The sequence below is a fragment of the Neolamprologus multifasciatus genome, chromosome 13, assembly GCF_963576455.1.
Source record: "Neolamprologus multifasciatus chromosome 13, fNeoMul1.2, whole genome shotgun sequence".
NCBI lineage: Eukaryota > Metazoa > Chordata > Actinopteri > Cichliformes > Cichlidae > Neolamprologus > Neolamprologus multifasciatus.
Window position 1 is genome coordinate 31,370,690 of NC_140451.1, and position 23,113 is coordinate 31,393,802.

At 39.7% G+C, this 23,113-nt stretch overlaps 1 protein-coding gene and 2 long non-coding RNA genes across 3 annotated transcripts in view; 2 read left to right on the plus strand and 1 right to left on the minus strand.

Moving 5' to 3' along the window:
• The window catches only part of nrg3a (neuregulin 3a), a 430,968-nt gene that overhangs the window by 142,180 nt on the left and 265,675 nt on the right, over positions 1-23,113 (plus strand). The window lies entirely within an intron of this gene.
• The window catches only part of LOC146505802 (uncharacterized), a 282,570-nt gene that overhangs the window by 51,073 nt on the left and 208,384 nt on the right, over positions 1-23,113 (minus strand). The gene's annotated exons all lie outside the window — the stretch shown is intronic.
• LOC146505804 (uncharacterized) lies at positions 135-8,190 on the plus strand. Its single transcript, XR_014877689.1, has 2 exons — positions 135-4,639; positions 4,724-8,190. It is a non-coding gene; the product is annotated as an uncharacterized LOC146505804 (long non-coding RNA).

The following is a 23,113-nucleotide window of genomic DNA, read 5'->3' on the forward strand; positions in this document are numbered from 1 at the left end:
AACAACGGTAGACTTGTGCGTAACTGCAGAAAACAGTACAGAGAGAGAGAGAGCTGTGCATCGTGGTTGAAGCAAAACAGGAAAAGTCAGAGTGAATACATGACGATGTTTATGGACTGGTTCTTATATAGCGCTTTTCTACTCTTTCTGAGCACTCAATGTGAAGCGTAGTTTGGATCTTCTTTTGCTGCTGGTTCGGTCAATATTGTTTGGAGAGAGATCAAACTAACAGCTTTAGAATCAGCGCAAAAAGGGCGTGAACACAAAGCTCGACCCGCCGACATCAGAATCAGCGAGCTGTCGGCTTTCAGCCCCGACCATGTCCGTGCGGTCAGGTGAGAAATGCGACATCTCACTGATTCTGGTCGCGCTGTGTGTTTAAGTCTTTGTGCAGAATCCTGTTCCTGCTCTCATTTACTGTCTTAGCTGTTTGGTGGTTGTTGAAATTTTGTGAGATTTCACCTGAGATTCTGGCATTTCGGGCAAAATAAATTTATATTAAAAAATCGATTCAGGATTTTAATGAATCGATTTTACGTTATCCAAGCCAGAATCGATTTTAATCGATAAATCGATTATAAAAACCCACCCCTACTCCCGCCTACTGGTGTTGGCCAGAGGGGCCGATGGCGCGATATGGCAGCCTCGCTTCTGTCAGTCTGCCCCAGGGCAGCTGTGGCTACAACTGTAGCTGCCTCCACCAGTGTGTGAATGTGAGAGTGAATGAATAATGGCATTGTAAAGCGCTTTGGGTGCCTTAAAAAGTGCTATATAAATTCAATCCATTATTATTATTATTATTATTATTATTATTAAAAGAGACAGAAAGCTAACATTTGGTGGAAAGCGCCAGCTGCCATTCCCACTTTTCTTCCATTTTTTCCTCCCTCTTTTGCTCCTACAATCTCTCTTTATCTCAGTCACGATCAAGATGCTGTGGATGCACTAGCATGTGTGTGATAATATGTGTGTGTGTGAGCTTCGTGTTGTATGGTGGTGCTAATGCTCATGCTGCCTGTACCTCTTTATGCCACATTGTTAAAATGGCATGAATTTTATGGGGGAAATCAACAAAATTTGCTCACCAAACTCAAATTGTGTGGAAGAAACACGCAGTAAATGCACAAAATATCAAATAATGGAATGCATCATGCCTCATACTGTTATGTTTAAAGTGCTGTCAGTGGGGGGACACGTTTTAGGGAGCAAATGGTAATTAGAAATAGTGAAATGGGATTTTGGTCTTACTCATTTACAGTCATCAACACAGGTGGCAAACACTAATCTAGTCAAAGGCAGTAATTATTAACAAAGGCACTAAATATCAAAATTGCACTTCATTTTTCAAATAAAGCCAGTCTAACTTGCAACTAATAGTTCATTTATGACGAACTTCTCAAGCAAATCTGCAAATAAAATCGATTTTTGAATATGCGTTTAAATATTCCAGCAGCTAAACAGTTTTTTTCACGGCTGCGTTTCATATTTTATGAGCGCGACATGCAAAGTTGGCTAAAAATGAGACGATTTGCATAAGTGCTCTCAGCAAATTCATCATCGTTCTTTTAGATTAAGCTCAACAATAGCATGCAATATAATACATGATGCATCATAAATCTTATTTTCCATCACAATTTACCTCTAAAGCAATATCAGTGTTGTGAATCAATATTTAATTTGACACACACATGCGCACCACCGGTACCCAAAATGTGATTCTAAATTCAGCACAGGTCACTATTGATATTGCATTGTATTAAATTTCATATTTTTTGCGTCTCTCCTTCTCTATTTATATCATTCTGCTTGGTAAATGCTGACAGAGGGGACAGAATATATTACATGGACAGTTGGGGTCTCAGTCCTGCCATGGAGGGCTGGATACAAGGTCAAGGAGAGGGACAATAAGCACCACAAGTGGCAGATAAATAATGGAGTTTGCAATATTTTAAATTGCTAAAGTCACTCATCCATTATTATGTGTCCTTCAGATCGCTTCTGAACTTTTACCTGCCCCCACAAAGATCGTTTGTGGACATCGACCCTAGTGACAAAAAGCAGAAATTTATATGTGCAACTGTCGAGGGAACGCCGAGAGAAAAACCTCACTAATTACGCTGCGTGCAATGTAGAGAGGTGCAGCAGAGAAAAGAAAACACGTAGGTAGGTATGCTGACCATGAGGTTGGCATGGCTCATTAAGGCTGTCAAAAATGCAGGTGAATTGTGCATGAGACCACAATGGATTCCTAACAAAACCTGTGCAAGAGGCACAGACCCAGAGCATTGTGTGTGTTTCTGAGTGTTGAATGTGTCACACATTTCTGTTGATCCAATTATCATTTTCCTGTCTCCTCCATCAGAGTGTTTCTCCAGGAACCCCACCGAAAAAAATAATTATAAATTGCTTTTTCATAGCAACACATTTTTCACGTTTTTGCTATGACAAAGACAAACAGCCAAACGATGCGGCATAAGTTCTCTGCTTAGACAGCGTTCACTGCTTATGTGAATAGGTACCAGGGATCAGCATCACCTCAAATCACTGAAATGCAAAACTGAAGTAAAAAAATTGCCTCAATGTTGGCAGTGTTGTTTTGTTTTTTAATTTTGCTTCATCCGTCAAATCCCCAAACATGGCTCTTGTCTAAGACTTCTAACAGAATTTTAAAGGACCAATAAAACTTATGGAAGCCAAATTTGTTTTCCAAATAAAATATAACTTTAGGATTATTTAAAAGCTTTCACGGTTGTTCTATATATCTTACACAATTTACAGCTATATGTGTGTTGTGGTGCATGCAGATATTATCCAGTATATTTTTGATTAGTAGTAAGGTTTCATATTTTATGGAGCCCCGCAGGGGACATAGGAAGAAAACAACATTAAGGCGGACTTTTGCGAGATCTCGCAAAAAGATTTGCGAGATCTCACAAAAGTTTTAGCCGCATTCTTTGGAGGCCGCCAGCTCGAAGCCGACCGGGAGGTCGAGGCACGATGTGCCGGGAAAGCGGTGTTCCTCTCGGCTGCAGTAGGTCTCGACCTCCCGTTAGCTTCGAGCTAGTGGGTGTCAGATCTCCGAAAACGTCGGAGCACTTGCAAATATGTGATGTCTTGTAAACTGAGCAGGTATCTGACGTTTACACAACTACATTCACGCCTCAAAATATCTTAAAAGTGTATTTTGTGACCCAGAAACTGTAATATTACAACTAAGTAGCTGCCGCCATTGTTGGAATTCAACTTTTGCGAGATCCCGAGTTTGTTTTGCGAGATCTCGCAAAAGTCCGTCTTAATTTTTTTTCTCCCATGTCCCCTGCGGGGCTCCGTAATATTTTTATCTTCAACAAGGATTGTTATCGTTAAAGTGATAGGGTCCCTGGGTCGTCGACCCAGTGTTTTGTGTCTTTGGTTCTTTGATTTTGTTATTTCATTATATTCTAGCTTTGCTTTATGGTTTTTAGGATTATTCTTAGTTTAGGTTCTCTGGGTTGGGTTTGGTTAGAGTTTTAGTGTTCTGGTTTTCTGTCTGTGTTCCATAGTTGCTGTATCCCCACGTCCAGTCAGTGTCTGCCCTGGTCTCACGTCTCTGTTCCCTTTGTTATAGTGCCTGCCTGTGAGTCTGTGTTATGTTTCCTGTTTTACTTTGAAAGTCCATGTCTGATGTTAATGTATCTGGTTTTGCTTCCTTTGTCTCGTTAGGCCTGATTTGCCCCAGCTGTAGTTCCCTCCTGTTACCTATTCCCTGATTGCTCCCTCTGTGTATTTAAGCCCTGTGTTTCTTTGTGTCCTGGTCGTGATCTACCCTTATTCATGCTGTGTGTTCTGGCTGTCTGCCTGTGTAAGTTTATTTTGTGTTTTTGGGTTTTTGTTACGTTTTGTCATCCAGCAATAAAGCTGAGTTTTGGAAGTACACTTTTGCCCGTCGAGGAGTCTGCACTTTGGGTCCTTTTCCTGCCTTCACACAGTGGTTACATGACATAAAGGCTGGTAAATGTATTAGATTCAGAAGCATACAGCATGATAACTTGTGATCATGCCATACCGAATATCTTTTTAGAATTAGTCTTTAATAGTTTTATTTTAAAGACCAATGTAACTTTATTATAATGCTTCTCTGGAAGACCAGATATACTGCAGGATTGGATTTTGAGCATCTGCATTTGCTTGTGTGACACGTGTGCATGATAAGCACCATTTAAAGTGTCATCGTAGCGGTAGTACAGATGAACCAGGAAGAAGAAAAGGGGAAAAAAAGCATTAGTCCCAGCTGTGCCCAATGCAATTCAATCCAAAGTCTGAGTAAAAGAGAAATGAATAGGACATAGTCAGTTTCAGCAGCTGAACCGTAGTCTGTTTACAGTATAAATTCTGACACATGCTTGCACAGTATGGAGGAACCATCTACAAGCTGTACTGTACTGCAGTGATTTCCTTAAAATACATGCCAAATATGGTTCCACAACATGAAAGAGGTACTTGAGTCTGATTACAGAGCAAGCTGCATGTGGGGAACTGGTTCCCTATAGTTCAGTTCTTGGAAGTGTTAATCTGCTCGCCTGTGATTGCACTTATCGGTTCAAGCTTGCGCTTCAATCAGCTGATTTCAGTTTGTGTGGAGGAGGAAATTAGTGGCGCCGTCTACAGCATGGAGATGGATTTTACTTTTATTGTCATTGCACAAAAGGACAAGAGCACGATGCTGAGGTGGACCTGCATACAGGTGCTGCTAACACAACTGCTCTTTGCAAACATCTGCACAGACAGCATGCTAACGCTAAGCTAGCCAAGAACCAGAGCCATTTTCAAGCTAAATGCACGCAGCCCAGCCGCCAGCCCTGAACTTCAACAGGTAACAAACTAATGAGCATTTGAGCTGCACCCTATGTGCCTGTTAATGTTTCTGAAGTAGAATCACTGCGGCGAACGCTTTCACCTTACGATGCATAGCTTGTTTTCTTGCAATATCTACATAATGATAAGTTTTTATCACTTCATGCTCCAGCTATTCCTCAAAAATACACGTATTTGTACCCATGCCATTTACATTTTTCACTTACACTTTATACCTTTTGCAAAATTTTGTTTTTTGTATTACTACCCCAAACTACTCTAAGTGTGTCAAAAATGATCCGCATTCATTCCCTATGGGGAATGTCATGGGAACCATTGATTTTTATCAACGGTGACTGTCAGGAATATATAGTTTATATTTGGTCCACAAAGACTGCCATATTAACAATATTCAGCATTCAGTCAGCGATGCATCCTCAGTGACTGTGTCATTGTAGATGAACAGCTTGTGCCATCCAGGTTCATATTTGTACAGTACACGCCAATCAAGTATGGCCTAAAGATCTTCTGAGTTTATTTTTGTTAGCACAAAAATGGGAGCAGCACAAGTTTGTGATGCTTGCACAAACTAAGCTGGTGTTGTGGTACAACTTGACATTGGTCCCTGAATGCGAATGAGCACCGTGAACTCAAGAATGGCATCATCAGTGCATGATGGCTCTTCCTCACTGAGCTCTCAAAGGTGCTTTACATACCATGTATGAGAAGTCAGTGCAAGGATGACTGAAGCAGTGGGAAGGTGTATGGTGACAACAGCCAGAGAGAGGAGTTGTGTGGACAGTTGCACACACATGCATACACACACTCTCTGTTTTAAAAATGTCAAAAAACTAAGAAATACTAAATATTTCAAACATAAAATTATTCCTGTGTAAAATGTAGTACAAAATACAAAGGCATTAATTTTAACATTCATTTTTCGACCCACTTATGGAAGAGTGTAGGGTCCAGTCAATCCTGTGTGTAAGGGTTAAAGTCTCTTTGTGCTTGTTTTCATCTTTGCTTTGTGTTCATGACTAAATACTCAGAGAACATCATGTGTCTCCATTAGGATAGGGACTTGTGTCAGTGTGCGCGATTGTAGCCCATATAGCTTTATATTGTTAAATAGGAATTATGAGACATTATATTTGAGGACATTTTTTGGGAAAAAGTAATGGAGTAATACATTTTGAGTAACACTGATCACAACAAAGAGGGGAAATAACTTCAACATGCACAAACAGGTGACCACACAGCATAGAATTAATCTGCACGAATGTAATGTCCTTGATATGCTGCTTAGTGTTGGTGGTGATGGTGGAGGTGGATGGTGGAACCAATTAGAGCTCAATGAGAACCAGTAAGAGAATCGATAAGGAACTGAATCAATAGGTGATATAGATAATGAAATTGGAATTGCTAAATTCATATCTGTTCACATTCCTAGCTGCAACTCGTTTATCACACTGAAGTGAAATACTACGTCGGTCTTTTCTGCCTTAACATTATTTTCCTAGTAACCTAGCTTTATGTGTACACATAGGGACAGTGATGACTACATCCATCAAATGTGCACATTCCTTATACAATGTCAGCTAAGTTTAGAGGACAAGAAAACAGGAAAAAAACACCATCATCAAGAAAAATGATCTTTGCCTTCAAATGAGAGATGCCTAATGGTTCAGTAGGAACAGCGGAGGAGATACCTCTGTCAGGCCCAGCGTGAAAGGACAAAAACATTTATCGTTAAAGTCTAATGGGTCAAGTATTTAATCTTTCTTTAAGGAGCCGTCACTTCCCCGTCAGTCTAAAAGAAAACGTCAACCGAATTAAACCACCTGACACGACAGTTTAAAGATCAAATGTTAAACTAGAGTTTTAAGGGAATCCTTAGCAGCGATTTTCTTTCCCTTTTTAAGCTCAAATAAGACATTATTAAAGTGATATATTTTAAAGGAAGTGAAGACAACTTTGTGTGTTTTGTATTTTACAGATAAATTCACATCAAATATCATTTATTTGTATAGCGCCAAATCACAACAACAGTTTTCTTAAAGTGCAAGTTAAGACTCTGCAATAATCCAAAGAAGACAGACAAAGCCCCAACAATCATATGGCCCTACGAGCAAGCCCTTTGGCAACAGTGGAAAGGAAAAACTCCCTTTTAACAGGAAGAAACCTGCAGAGCCCAGCTCAGGGAGGGGCGGCCATCTGCCACAACCGGAAGGGGTCACCTGATCCAGCCCTGACCACGAGCTTTATCAAAAAGGAAACGCAGAGAGGTGAAAAATTAGCAAACATACACTTAATTAACCTGTACAGCAAATTATGTTTATGGTGGTTTATGGTGGTGTTTATGGTTGAAAACGCAGATTTTTCTATGCGTTTGCACCTTTCGTCCACACGTAAACGGCGTTTTCGGTCACTGAAAACGGAGATTTTTAAAAACTCCGGCCAGGGTGGATATTTTTGAAAACATACGACTCGGTTCTGCTTCTATGCCCCATCTTTGTTTACTATTTCCCACCGAGGCTTCTAGACTTCTGATTGGCAAACATTTCTGCACGGTTAGGAATATATCGCCACCTGTTGCTTTGGCATGTTCCTAGCAGCGTTTTCCGTAATTTCTGCCTTTACGTGTGGACGGGATTATTTTTCAAAACGAAAACGGAAAATCTCCATTTTCAAAAATACCCGTGTACGTGTGCACGTAGCCTAAATCTGTACTACAAAAGTATTCTTGGTTTAGTGCAAAAGGGCTCAGACTTTTTCATCAATACATTATGTATGTCATGTTCTTTTTGTGAATAAATAAAGACTCCAAATAACAGGGGTTCAATATCGATGTTTATGTAGAGATTGTGTGTTTCATTAGTGGAGCTTTTCTCCACAGCACTGAGTTACTGCCCTGGGTGGTCAATGGTGAGTTAGTATCTCATGCAGTGGTCTGAGCCCAGCAGTAGGTCTCCGTGGCAGATAATTCCCCGTGGGTTGCTGCTGAAGCCTCCCTCATCTCTCAGACCCCGTCGCAGATTAATGGCCTTGTGGCTGAATTCAGACGCTCTGTCTGCTCTGATAATCAAAGGCAGAGCTGAGTACTGTTACGTAAGTTTGTTTAACAATTACGGGAAAAAAGTAAAAGAAAGAGAAAGTAGAGATAAGTGTTTGCAGTTGCACCACACGTGTGGTGTCACTTAGGGCCTAATCCCAAAATCCGCTGCTCTGGTTCATTAAAAAATCAAACTGTTGCAGTCTGCGCCTATGTAACTCATTTTTATCCTGTTTCTTTGCCTGCATGTCCACAGAGGAACATGCGATCCTCGTTCTAACAGTGCAGTTAGTCTCCAGAAGGGTGAGAGACAGAGGAAGAGGCTGAGAAATGTATTCCATTACTGTGGTTCTATTTTCAGCAGTGCACAGTCAGACCAACGCTGTTGGCTTCGGCTAGCATCAGAGGAAAGAAAAAGCTCCCATTGAAGCTTCTATGCATGCACAGTGTGAGTAAAGATTTCCTGTTATTTAAAATTCAGTCGGGGTGATTTGTTGCAGTGTTTTATTTCACTGAAACCAACTCCAGTCTTGTGAGAAGTGCAAGATAAGACAAATGGGAAACCCTGCATCCCTGTACTAATCCCTTGGGGCAGTGCACTTGAGTAGGAGCTAGTGGACCAAAGGAAGTTGTTTTTCTTTTCTTTTTTTTCTTTCAAAAAACAGAGCAGACAATGTGAATATGACAACTGCTTGAAAACAAACTGATATTGCATGCATACGTGAAATTACTACAAATTCTAATTCAGATGTAATGTGTTAAAATTGAGGCAAACATTGCCAATAGATGATCGATTAGGATCTTTACCATGGTAGGAAGATTACATCATCATCATCATCATCACCACATGGTAGCACTGCAGCGGCAGCCTCAACTTAACAATATCCAAGTGAGTACAAATGGCATGGTGTACTAGTAGAGGTGGGAATCACCATACATCCCACGATACGATATTATCACGATACTTAACACACGATACGATATTATTGCAATTTTTAAAAATATTTTGCGATATTCAGATTCTGTACATAAAGGTAAACTTTATCAATATTCATTTTCTCTAATATCAAAGTCTCACACTCAGTCTTTCTCTCATTTCAGTTTGATTGTTGACAAACTGAACGGTTTGTATTACAGTCTAGTCCAACTTAACTGAATCAACCATCTGGTACAATTATAGCTATTCTGAACTATGCAGTTTATGAAAACTATGCAGCCCCTTCAGCAACTGAAGAATTTGAAAGTAAATTAAAACAAAATATAATTTTACATTAAATAAAAAAGTTTTAAACTTAATTAAAATAAAACATGTCTTAAATTAAAATAAGTAAACTGTCATGTTTATTGCTGCCATAAAAAAGTTAAACACATTTGGACAGTGAAGGAATGTCAGGATTCTTGCTCAGAAAAAGGATCAACATGCTCTGAAGTCAGAGCACAAAAACCTTTTTTGTAACAAAATATCGATTTCTGCTGTCCCTGTATCCATACATTATTAGCAAACAAAATATCACGATACACAGTATCAATTTTTTCCCCCACCCCTATGTACTAGGCGTGTTTTGTTTGTCATCACCATAGTTAGTCAACACAGTCCAGCATGAAATGACAGACAAATCAATAGATGCCTCCTGATGGTTTAGAGTCTGTCCTATGACTCAGCTGACGTATTGAGACCTGGCTATTTGACATCCTGCCTGGTTTTGGTTTTAAAGGGATTTCTGGGAACTCTTGTAATGCTGACTAATACTTCTTTAGTTGTCTGGATGATTCTTCGGAACAGTTGGTGGCATTTTCCATGTTTTCATCAAAACTAATGATTCATATTAAGTTTCCTTCTGCTAACTGTATAAAAGAGCGAGAAGACGCCACATTTGCTTTCTCATTTAGCTCCTAGTGCAACTAGCAACAGAAGCTACAGGTATACTTTAACACAGGAGAGGAAGTGAATGTTGAATTCAACGTGTGAGCGAATTGCTGACAGTATAGTATCAGCATATTAATGATGATGATGCATTCACAATGAAAATTTTAAAGGTGTAATAACTGTTTTAAAATTAACCACAAATATATACTAGTTGGACGTATCTTGAAATGTTTAAGATATATATTCCTTGCCAATCATGAGTTTATAATATAAGGTTTTTTGCCTTTTTAAATGATTTCTCACCGTGTTACCATTACTAAAATAAATAAAAGTTTGGGAATGTTAAAATACCCAGAAATGTTTATCATCATCAATCAAAACTACACAGATTGTGGTGTGTTAGTTTCTGTTTGAGTTGTGTTGACTGTGGAGACATCCAGGTGTGTGTGTGTGTGTGTCCAGCAAAGTTATAGCATTCATCTAAGTGATGCATGCTGCACTGTCCTGTGAATGCACACATCAATCAGTTGAAAAGCTAAACGTCTTCATCATAATCTGACGTCTTTCATTCAGTTCAGTTTTTTTAAAACCTCCTTAAACTTAGTTCTGGTTTTTGTATTTTCAGCTGTAAGAACATCATGACTCTTTTCATCTCTCATTTTTTAATCATGTTCATCAAAGACCTTGTTTTTGCTGCTATGATAACTGTAACACTATTTTGTACCTTTTGTCACTGAGACAAACTAATTCGGATAATCAGATAAAAAGGGGTTTTCTTAAGGTAAGATTGCAGTTACTCAAGGAATAAACTGACACTTAAACTTGACCCCAAGGAGGTTTCATTTAACTTCCATGGATTACTTGGTAGACCCACGGATTATATGATAGGATCAAAAAAGTACCTCAAGCTAAACTTATTTCAGGTCTTCTTCTGACTTTAAGGCATTTCTGGGAAATACCCCTCAAACCAGAGAAAACACCCTCAGAGATTAATAACACACTTGTATTCTTCTTTAGTATTGACTAATAGATTGGGCTCAGTAACTACAAATATACATCATTAATAAAATCTGTTATGCAGATAAATATATAAACATCAGAACAGGTCCCATACTGTGAGTCCATCCAACACTTGATAGAATTACCATATCGAGGACAGATTTCAGTCTGTCCATAAATATTTTCAGTCTTCCATCCGTTTGGCTTCTGTCTCCATAACGAGCTAAACCCATTATTTTTATTCATCTTCTTAATTTAGATTTCAAGTGGTCTTTTCCTTCAGCCTGAAATCAAAAAACCCAGCAGGGAGCTGAGACCTGTAGACAGCAAGAGACTGATGAGGGAGAGGAGCTGAGCTGACATCCTTTGAGTTTCTCCCCATGGTGACTAATTAACCTTTCAGGTCCCCATCATCACTGCAGTACTAAAGTGTGTGTGAGTCTGTGCATGTGTGTAGGATCATACCGGCACCATGCGTATGCCTCCGCAGGGGCTTGTGACATTTCCTCTGGACTTCTCTCTGCCTTTTCCTTCCACTGTCCTTCCTTAAATTCCTCCAGCAACTGCGTCTGGCCTCTCTTACGTCTAAAGCAGACAAACTCATCATGTTCGTAATCATAAGTGATAGATGTATTTACTTCACCCATGGTGTTACTAGCAATTAGCTCTTTGCTTACTTGATGAACCACAGTGGAATTTATTTTCATTTTATGTCATTAGAACTATTTTTTTAATCTAATCAATGATGTAATGTTTTTATAGAAATCAAACACGTTCTAAACTGTGTTTACTATAATAGTTTTTGACTATAAAAGTTGAAGCTATTAATATCCAACATGTTTTGCAGGGAGGTTTCTTTCTCTCTTTTTTACTGAATGCTCTACTTTATTGCTCGGTCGCTAGCTTACCCTTCATTTCAGTGAGACACTGGTCGTGTCCAAATTCATGGGCTGCATCCTCCTGAGGACCCGGCCTTCGCGGTCTACGTGGGCCGGGTCCTCAGAAGGTTGGGTAGGCCGGAAGTAAACGGCCGTGAAATTGGACGGTCTAGCCTTCTGATTAGCGTCACCGCTGTCTCAGTGGAGTTTAATAAACTCAGCCTGCTGTCTAAAATATAACAGGACACTGGCGTAAATTCTCGACCGTCTCACACTTCTGTTTAATCAGTTTTCTGTTTGACGTTTAGTCAGCTGTGTAAAAAACATAAAATAAAGTTTTATTTTATGTAATCTAATCACTTTAATCTCAGCCAAACCGATTTACTCACGAACAAACAAAACACTGAAAAAAGCCCAACAATAACATTTTTAGGTTGTCTAAGTGACTTATATATTACGTTTAACCCGAGCAGCGAAAGTCCGCGGTGATCTGAAAATGATGTGCCGGGAGTTGTGCCGTTCTCGGCCGCATCAGTGACCCTCGAGCTCCCGGCTTGCTATCGAGCTGGTGGGTAGCGGACGTCTCCGAAAACGTCGAAGCACTTTTGCAAATATGCGATATCTTGATAAACCGAGCAGACATTTGATGTTTACACAGCTACTTTCTCGCCTGAAAATATGTTAAAAGTTTATTTTGTGACCCAGAAAGATTAGTAAGAGTAATTTTAAAACTTAGTAGCGGCCGCCATTATTGGAAACTGGAGTTCGGCTGGGCCGTGCTATGAATTCTGGGATATGGTGGGCCACGAAGGACACACCCGACCCATCCTTCAAATTCGGGGAAAAGGAGGACGCATTTGTCGGCTGCATTCGGAGGAGTCTACGAATTTGGACAGCCTTCGGCGCGTCGCTGTGACATAATCGGTCTACAAATGCGGCCTCAGGAGGATGCAGCCCATGAATTTGGACACGACCACTAACTATCTGTGAAAGCAGTTAATTGTCAGTTTCCTTGAGTTGCTACAGTATTTCCCTTTGTTGACACCTTCCGTGTCATGGTCCTGGGCCATGTTGGCCCAGTATTCTTAGTTTTTGTGTGTTTTGTATGTTGTTCTTTATTTATGCCTTGGTTCCTAGGTTGTTTAGTTAAGATGTTCCTTATTTGGTTACCCCCTGTGTGCCCCTCTGTGTATCTGTTTCCCCTCCTTGTGTTTTATTCCATGTTTTCCCCAGCCCGTTATGTCCGTGCTCTCTCCTCCTGTCTGAACCTCTGTGTACTTCCTGTTTTACTTTGACAGTCTCCCGTCAGTGTTGCATTTACTCCTGCCGTGTCTTGTTATGATTATCAGCGTCACCTGTGTTCCCCGTGTGCTCCCACTTCCCTCATTAACCCTCTGTGTATTTATATCTGCGTCTCCCTCATGACTGTGTGCCCCTCCATGTGTTTCCTCGTGAGCCAGTTCCTTAGTACTTCCCAGTTTAGTTTCATATTATTTTGTATCGCCTTTATCCTCTGTCAGCAATAAAGCTGTATTTTGAGTTCAGTCCTGTTTTCCCGTGAGTTTGCGTTTGGGTCCTCTCCTGCCTGCACACAGCCTGATCATGACATTCCTTGTCTTCCTGTTTGTCGGTCTGAGGTTATTCTGTGTCTCTCTTTTATTTTGAAGGTTACTTCCTTGGGTGGCTTGCTGCATAATTGCCTCCTCCCTTCTTGGCTTTGTTTCAGTTCACCTGTTGGTCCTTTGTTTCAAAAATTGCTCCACTTAACTTTAAAAGCCGTGACAAATATTTCGCTGAATAAAATAAGTTTTTGTTCAATCCTCCAAAATGATTCATGTTTAAAAACAGCGAATGAAATATTTATTTACTGAGCGCCGGGGTTTGTCGCCAAGCTTTTTTGATGTTTGCAGACACAGCTGGATGTGTTACATTTCCCTAGAAGCTAAAACAAAACATTTAAAGCAAAGATATGATCAATGGACGACAATGTATCTGCTAACTGTCTGTCCTCCCTCCCTGCCTTTCAATTCATCAAATCATCCCTCCAGACATCTTCATTTGTCTGCTGTAGTCTGTCTCTTCATGCCGTCTGTGTTTCCTGCAGCCACAGTAAAGATTTTTATCTTATGTCCCTTGCAGGAATAATGGAAGGGAGGGGGCGATGGACACGGGGAGAAGGGTTTTTTTTATGTGAAAGAATGCACTCGAGAGACAGATATACCCTGTAGAGCGTCTCAGATCTGGTGGCAAAAAGAACTGCTGGTGCAGCTGAGGTGCTTCATTGGAAGATCAGTGCTTTTCCTTCCGAGTGTAAAACTCGGGCAGAATAAAAATCACCTTTATCTGTCAAATACATTCAGTTTTATCATAACAGAGTTTGTACTGGGGGATCTTGGGATTATTCGACCAGTGTGGTGAGGTCAAGAGCGTGCATGTAGTCTCATGTTTGCAGAATATTAGCTAGCGTGTACATATTGAAGCTGAAGTGAAGCAATCCCCTGCTGAGCTACTGTATGTGGTGTAGATGTGCCGCATTTTTAACCTGCATTTCATCGACCATTGGGGAAGCAAAATTTTCTTTAAGATGTACTCCCTTTCCAGTAATAATTAAAAGTTTTATAGGCTGTAAACTCACCTTTTCCACTTGCTTAACCCTTTAAAGCCGGTCGGAGCAGCACGCTCCATTTTGCGCAACTACTTTTAAATCCCGGTAGCTCTTCAACCACGTGAGCTAGCGCAATAATTTTTTTTGCATATGAAATCGGAGGAATTGTACTTACATCTTATGCCATCAGCTTGTCCTCGGTCACAGTTTCCTTCCACATATAGTTTTGCAAAAACTGCATAAAAAGCACTTGCAGCAACAAAAACATAATGCCGAAACCGGAAGTGATGTCATTTTGCGGAAATGTAGTTTTTTTTTTTTTTTACCATCAGGGCCTCATGAGCCTATACTGTTTTTTTTTAAAAGTTATCTTTGACTTTATGACTTTCTGTGTGGTTTCTGGGATGCTTAGGACTCATATTGCACTGCTGGAAATAGTTTATTTTGATGCAGATGCTGCTTTTTTGCAAATTTGCAGTATAATATTTATTTTCGTTTTTCCTGCAGTATATAAAAATTGGTCTATTTCAAAAATAAAACTATGAAGACACTCAAAATAAATTTCCTGTGATGGGAAACTATTTTGTGCAACTTTTTTGTATTTACAGTTTTGAGGGATAAGCCTCTTAAATTTCTCTAACTAGAAATATATGTTAAAAAACAAAAACGATTTTCAATTTTTTGTAGTTTATTGCACTTTTTTGCAATTTATGTAATTACTATGCACTTAATGCAGACATATTATTAAAATTTAGGCTGTAATGGTTGTATTGATGTATATCAACTTGAAATGCTCCCAAAAATGGCTCCACAGCATGTAAAAATATAATATAAGCTCTGGCGGACTTGGTTCTATGGTAGGTCTTAAAGGGTTAAAAATGCTCAATAAAAGCCAAAATATTGCAAGTGATGAAGCTCTATTGGTTTTGCCTACAGTCTACCTCACAGTCTTTTTTGCAACTAAAATTCATATCTAATATGTGTTTAACTTCAGAAATGCCCCATGTGAGTACGAACCCTAACAGATGCAGTTTTGGGTGTTATGCATTTCAGAGAAATTCAGTTTCAAACTCTTGTCAGAATACTTTTTTTTTTTCAGGCATTTTATTTATTATCATTATTCTTGTAGCTGTTTTTAATCAGCTTTTAATCAGTCCTTGTTTGTGGCATTGTTCCCATCTGATGATCGGTTTCTTGTTCTCAGGTTTCTCTTATAAAATATTTTAATCTCAAGACGGCCTGATTAAATAAAGATTTGGTGACAGAAGTAATTGGATTTAAAAACAAACAAACAAACAGATATTTTGGGAATAACATGTTGAAATGCATGTTCCATTAATCTGTTGATTATTTTTCAAATTTTGTTTATTTATTGGAGCTTCATTACCGTCTTTGGACGCTCGTGAGACCACATAACTGCCCATACAGGTCTTACTCAGAAATAGTTCTTTTGCAACAACTTTGCCGTGAAGTCCAGAGTAGATGTGGTCAGAGGTATCTGCTGAAGCTGGAAACTGGAACTACTGGTGTGGGCTGTAATCTGACGTGTCACTAATTGTCTTTCTCTGAGGCTGAACTTATCCTCTGCAGTAGAGGTAACTCTCAGGCTTCCTTTCTGAGCATGGTCCATATGAAAGCTGTGGAGTTTCACTGGTTTTGGTGCTTTTTTCTTTCTTTTTCTAACAGAACTTGAGCAAAGTTGTGAAACTCCTGAATTGACTGAATCTCATGTTGTAAAGTTAAAGTATGTAATCTTATAGAATAGAATACAGTAGAATAGAATAGCCCTTTATTGTCATTGTACATGTACAATGACAATAATGTGTGCTCCAAGCCAACTGTGCAGGAGTCAAATATAAATAGTAAGACAGCAGGAATATATACAAAGTTCTTTTATAGTTATGTTTGAAGTCATTTAATAGAAAAAAAGAGTATCGTGCTCATAAATATAAACTGATTAGTGTGTTACAAATTGATGCATTCTCATAAATACCAGCAGGCACTGGTTTTAAAGGCCATGCCCTGAAAGGAAGTCAGGGCTAGAACATGAAAACTGGCATAAACATGGTTATTTAATTCCAGTATTGCCTCAATAACTGGACGCAGATTTGACAAGTGGCCCTGCCGGCGAAACAACAACAATAGCTTTTTATAACAATATAACAATAACAAGTCTCACAATGCCACAGCGACTTACATCAAACCACTTTCCCAAATGAATAGACGTCTCCTGAGTTAAACAGCAGACTCACAATCTCACTCAGATGAATAGCGGCCTACAGTGATCACGTAAACAAAATTCAGTTGAGTGAAATCTTCTGACGTGTACAAGTGAGATCTTACAAACTGTATCTTTAAAGTACAAGAACGATACAGTGGAGGTCGGAGTCTATCCCATTTCTGATAGAGCAAGTGTTGGGAAGGTTACTTTTAAAATGTATTCCATTACAGATTACAGAATACATGCCCCAAAATGTATTCTGTAATGTATTCCGTTATGTTACTCAATGAGAGTAACGTATTCTGAATACTTTGGATTACTTAATATATTATCATGCTGTTTACAACTACATGAATGTACTATTGCTGTGATTTATTACTGTTACTGAAGGTCCGCGGCTCTGAACCGTAGTAAAGGGACCTCTGGCTAATACGGTGGGTTCTGTGTCGGCTCGTAGCTGAAAACTAGCTTTACTTTGTTGTCTGGGTCAACTTTGCTAGCAGAGACAGAGAGAGGCGTTGAAAGGCTGCTCCAACAGAACTTATTGTTTTTGGAGGAAAACACGAACACGGTGTACAGTCGAGTCTTAATAGCTTACTTACAACTGGGCTCGTCAGGCTCTCTTCTTGGCTGCAGTGGTTATTATTATATTTACATGCTTCCAGCTCCCGTTTTTGCTCGATGACAGCTCGTACTTTTCCTTTTTCTCCCTCCCTCGCTCACAGACACATAACGTGTATGGCAGTCCATTCTCCCTGCAGCACGGACTACACTGCCCATGATGCTACATTCTTTAGAGCTATACCTGTAGCATTCTGCCTGTTAGCTTAGCACAACAACAACAAAAAGGCCTCTCTCACCCAGGAAACACGCAGAGAGAGAGCGTCACCCTGTAACCATGGCAACCGTATCGCTGCCACCTGGAACAACAGAACGTAGCTGTCAAACAAAACCCAAACAGTCCTGACCCGCCACAATATGAAACAGGGAAGTACCGCCGTGTAATCCATTTATTTCAACAAAGTAACTGTATTCTAAATACCACCTTTTTAAACGGTAACTGTAACGGAATACAGTTACTCATATTTTGTATTTTAAATACGTAACGGCGGTACATGTATTCCGTTACTCCCCAACACTGGATAGAGCAAGAGACAAAGCACATCCTGAACAGGTCTCCATGGAGACACAGCCATTCATGCTCACATTCACACTCATGGCACCAGTTACAGTAACGGTTTGGGAACCCACACAAGCACAGGGAGAATGTGTATACTGGTGGATTTGAATGTGGGACCTTCTTGTTGTGAGGCACCAGTGCTGCAACACTGTGCCTCCCACTACTGTAATATAGTTACTAATGTACATTTCTTGTTCTTTGAAGAAGTTAAAAAACAAGCTATACATGATTTAATTATGTCGATTGGCTTAATTTGGTAGGTTGTGTGAACGCTCAGTAGGGCACTAACTTCAATCAGTTCATCAGGTTAAGCTTTAAGTCTCGACATTATAATTATAATTTAAATTTATTAAGGTCTTTATGAATAGCTTATAAACACATCACAAAGTTGGGGGGAAAAAAGACTAAAAGATATTTTACTAATGGAAAATGTTAATCTCTTTTCATTTAATGATCCACAACTGAATGAGTTTCTGTTTACAATTCAAAACTTAAAAAGCTGAAATCACAAAACTGGGATTATATCGTATTAAACTAAATAGAAAAAGGAAAGACAAACACACATCATTCTGACTCTATTCAGTTGCCCGTCCCAGCCTCCAATCCAAATATCCTCAAACACACAAGCATTGATGGGCACACAAATGCGTTTAGACACACACGCAAGTACACGGTGACACACCATCTCATATGTGCACAGCAGGTGCTTTACAAGAGAGAGTGGGAAAGCTCTATTACTCTTCCTCCTCTCACAATTTCTCAGGGGGTCTTAAAAAGTAATGTGTTTTCAAATGCAGGGTTCTGGCTTGTTGCATGGCCTGGCTGACTGTGATATATGATCAGAGAAACAAGCGAAAGGGCATCCAGAGCCATATCGAGTAGGAATTGAACACAGCCAAGGCCCCGGCTTTTTCTCCTGTATGTTATTGGAATGTTCTATACATGAGTAATACAACAAACAGGAGATGAGAAAAATATACGGAGAGGAATAAAGACAAAGGAGAAAGAAGTCTTGGTTAATAACATGGATGATTTACTGAGTGTGTGTGTTTTGGAGAGACTCAACATGCAACATGCAGATAGATGACAGCTGAGTCACACTTGTTTAATATAATGTTGTATAATCTTAAATGGGCTTTTGTTGACTCTGTTGTGTTGTAATCCTGTGTAATCTGTTCCCGTTCACTCTAAAGTTTTTCCAGTATCACCAAGTTGAGTCAGCCTTGCTGCTTGTTTGACCGCGTGCTTCGCCGTGCTCCTACAGCTAAAACAACTGGAACCTCAAACTCTCCTGCAATTATAATAGTCATAGACATTTGCAAGTCACTGTTTTTTTTATTTAGTACAACAAATATACGATAGCTTTTAGATTTAGGGAGTTTGTGGTGATGTGTCATGTATGTGAAATACTGTTTTGGCAATGCCAGTTTTCAGATCTGTGGTCTGCGAGGGCAAAACAAAAGTTTGTCCTCAGTTTGGTGGGTGGAGCTTTTTATTAATAACATTTTTATTCTATTATGAGTTTGAATTTCAAATTTTAGAAAATGTTTTTGTCTTATCGGTGGGTGGCTGTAGCTCAGGTGGCAGAGCAGGTCAGCCACTAATCAGAAGGTCGGTGGTTCGATCCCAGGCTGCCTCCTGGCTGCATGTCAAATATCCTTGGGCAAGATACTAACCTCATGTTTGCCTACTGGTGGTGGTCAGAGGGCCGGTGGCGCCAGTGTCCGGCAGCCTCGCCTCTGTCAGTGCGCCCCAGGGTGGCTGTGGCTACAATGTAGCTGCCATCACCAGTGTGTGAATGACTGAATGTAGTGTGAAGCGCTTTGGGGTCCTTGGGGACTAGAAAAGCGCTATACAAATGCAGGCCATTTATCCTTTACCTCCATTTTTATTATTCCAATCTTCATCTTCAGCCTATAGTTAATAATGGTGATATATTTGTGAGTGAAGATAAATAGTAGATATATATAATATGATTAATTGATAAGAAAATGCTTTAAAAATACACTACAAATAGTAAAAAAAAGCTTGTCTACCAGTTTCATTTAGGACCTTTTCACATACATGTTGTACACTAGAAGAAAAGGCTGTAGAACAATATGTACTGCATATTTAAAAGCATTTTTTAAATACCATATTTAGAGCATAGATACATATATCTTTAATCTAAATGTGCATTTATTGAAGTACTAGTATTACATTTAAATCGATACTTCATTTGTCTACCTTGAGGCTATAATTAACATGCTGAACACTTTTACAGAATACATGAAGTATCAAAAAATGTTCAATGTAATTTAATATTGTGAAAGTTACAGGATGCATCAAGTGCTAAAAATATATATTTCTAGTGTGAAAAAGTACATCTCTCGATGCCATAATCAGCACTGAAGGGTATTTTAACATGCCTCCAAATGTCTTTATTTATTCACCATCATGCCGTAGCGCTGATCGTTTCCCACCTCCTTTTCTTACACGATGCCTGTCGCTGTGTGCGGGGTGGTCATTGAACGTCTGTGGCGCTTGTATCGATTTGTGTGATTTGTTGTTAGTACCATTGATTTGGCATGGGCCATGTTGATGGTTTACGCGCGACAACTTGTTTTGCGCGGTGCTGATGAGCTGCAGAGCTTGTCAGAGACTGACGTGCTAATTCACTGGTTCTTAAAAGAGGGAATGGATATTACCATTTAAGGTAGTGAAGCGTAGCTACAGAGAGCACTGAGAAAACCAATTAGAAAATCCAGTTAAACCTATAATCACAGAGAATGACAGTGCTTCATCTTGTCCTGTTGTCGAGAGCAAACGATAAAAAAAGGAGCTAGGTTATGTCCAGTGCATTTCTCACACGGCTGTTTTTCATCAGAGTTCTCAATTTAGCATCACTTTTCATATCTAAAACCTAATTAACACTTTCACATGGTGTAGACACAAACACACCTAATTAACCACGAGACAGCTACACGAGATGTGAAAAAACAAATGTGAAGCGTTATGATGACACGCTGCGCTTTGATCATTTTTATACCTTAATATTAGAGTTGTTACTATGTAATAACACATGGAAAATTTGCTCATAGCAGCCATATTGTTGGAATAAGACACAAAATCCTTTAGTCGTACATTTCCCCATCGTATGTGCATGTGAGTGTGTGATAACAGGCACCTATATAGTAAGGTAAGCACTAATTAGCACTCACTGTTTGTGCTTCCTCCCTTTTCTTCTCTCCAAGGCACAATCTTTCTGCTCTGTGCTGCACTAAACACAAAACTTTGAAGTCTACTTTCAGAGCAAGGCCTAAAAATCAAAAAAAACAACTCATGTGCCCCGATTGAAACTATAACATAAGCAGTTTTGTTTCTTATCAAGTTTCATCAAAAAAAAAAAAGGCTTAAAGGGAAAATCACAAGAATTAAATTTAATATTCACTTTCATTGCTATGTCATCATTTCACTTTTCCATTAAGCCTCCAGAAGCACGTACGTCTCAGTGGGATGAGAGTTCTTTGTTTTTCCAAGCGTATCCGGCAAAATGGAAAGATACAGTTATTTGAGTTCAATTACTCTGATTTGAGAACAGCAACAAGCTCTGCAAAGTGGGATTTTGTTTTACTTTGCTTAGAGGAAACCCTCGTGTGGAAAGTCTGATGATGTGCAAGTCTTGTCGGCCTGTTTGATTTGTCTGTCCCACTAATCTGTTACACCGTCCCTCCCTGCTCACCACGCACTCAGTGTCTAGCTAACAGCCATATTGCTGGAATAATGAAATTAATGTTTCATAGGCCATTACTGGGCCGTGACAAGATGGATGAGACAGAAGAAAAGAGATGAGAGGAACAGGAAGTCAGGCCCGATGGAGAAGAAGGGGAAAAAACAACAATGTTATTTTCAGGGCTAGAAAGGCAGTATCGAGGATAAAGCTTCTGTGTGTTGGTTTTGATTCATTGTATTAATATGTTGTGAAAGTTGTCCATAAAAATTGCAAAGATGTTAGCAAAAATGAGACTTTGAGATGGTCCAAACTTGTGGTGGAGCCACAACGAGCAAGAGGAGGGGTGCACCCTAGGCAGATTGGAGTCCATCACTGGGAAAATTCAACGAAACAGACCAGATTAGACATCCTCATCCACAGCGTAGCTCGTTATACCAGAGTTGTATAGAAAAGATTTTAAAATTCTGTAGTTTTAAAAGAAAATAAACAAGCACAACCTTTTATCTTTCCCACTTCCTCACTACAGTAGTAATCAAATAATCTTCACATTCACTTTTTTTCCCACATTTAAGTCCACACAGTGAGGCCATGAGTGAGTCGGGCTAAAGATGACAGAGCATTGTCCCCACTGGCCCTGATGCTGATGTCTTTACAATGTTTATATGTATCCTGCTTGACCTTTAAAATCAGAAATGGGATTGTATGATATGGTCCTAAAGTCATTCCAAAGAATGACTTTTGGGAAAGAAGGCATGCAGGAAATGATGTTGCTTTATTTCTATCCCTTTGTTTTTTCCGTTTCATCCAATCTTCTGCAATTCTTTAAGATTGAATGTATTGTGACAGGCATTTGGGACACATCTTGAAGTGTGTATATCTCACCAGGCAAGCATAAACAAGACAGTTTAAGTGTCTGACTTGTTGATTTGGTAGCTGACTGGCAGGAAAAAACATCTAGCAGACAGACTGGCAGACTGACTGACTGACTTCCTGGATGATTGGTAGAGACTCTTTCTAACTGGCCGGTTGTTTGCTTGATTGAATGGCTGAGTGACAGACTGGTTGCCTGAGAGCTAAAAGATGGACTGCTGCAGAAACTAAAATGGGTTTGATGTGTATACACCCACACAAGTATCATGATTAGATATTGCCCATGCCCATTGCCCCTTAATGTGATGGTCTCTCAAAGTTTGCCCCACTGGCAAAGGAGCTGGAAGTGCAGATGAGGGACTTAAAGAGGCCATCAGTGTGGGTGGGACAGTGGTAATGAAATGCTGTAAACAAGTCCCTCTGTCTTTGTATGCACAGACAGAAAACACACATGCACACACAGACAGAACCGGCCGCTATTACTCTGAAGCACAGTACGCCAGCAACAGTCACAAGAAATCCACTCACAGCCAGTTTATGGATTTATGCATTTTTCAAAGCTTATATGGTAGATCGGCGAGGAATGCATTTTATATATTACTCTGCCAGTAAATGAGTCTAGAATAGTGTTGGCTAGGGATGGGTACCGGTATCCGGTGCCATGATGGCACCGGTTCTGACATAAACGGTAGTAACCAGACCGAAAAGCAGCGCACATTTCGGTGCTTTATTTCGGTGCTTTTTTTTTCCTGAGATGTCACACACTTTGAATTCTAGCCAATCATTTTACATTTCCAAGGATAGTAGGCGGGCCCAGGTACGTACGCTCTTGTAGAGCAGCGCTACAGATTAAAAATGCCCAAGGCAAAGCGGTCAAAAGTCTGGCTGTACTTCAC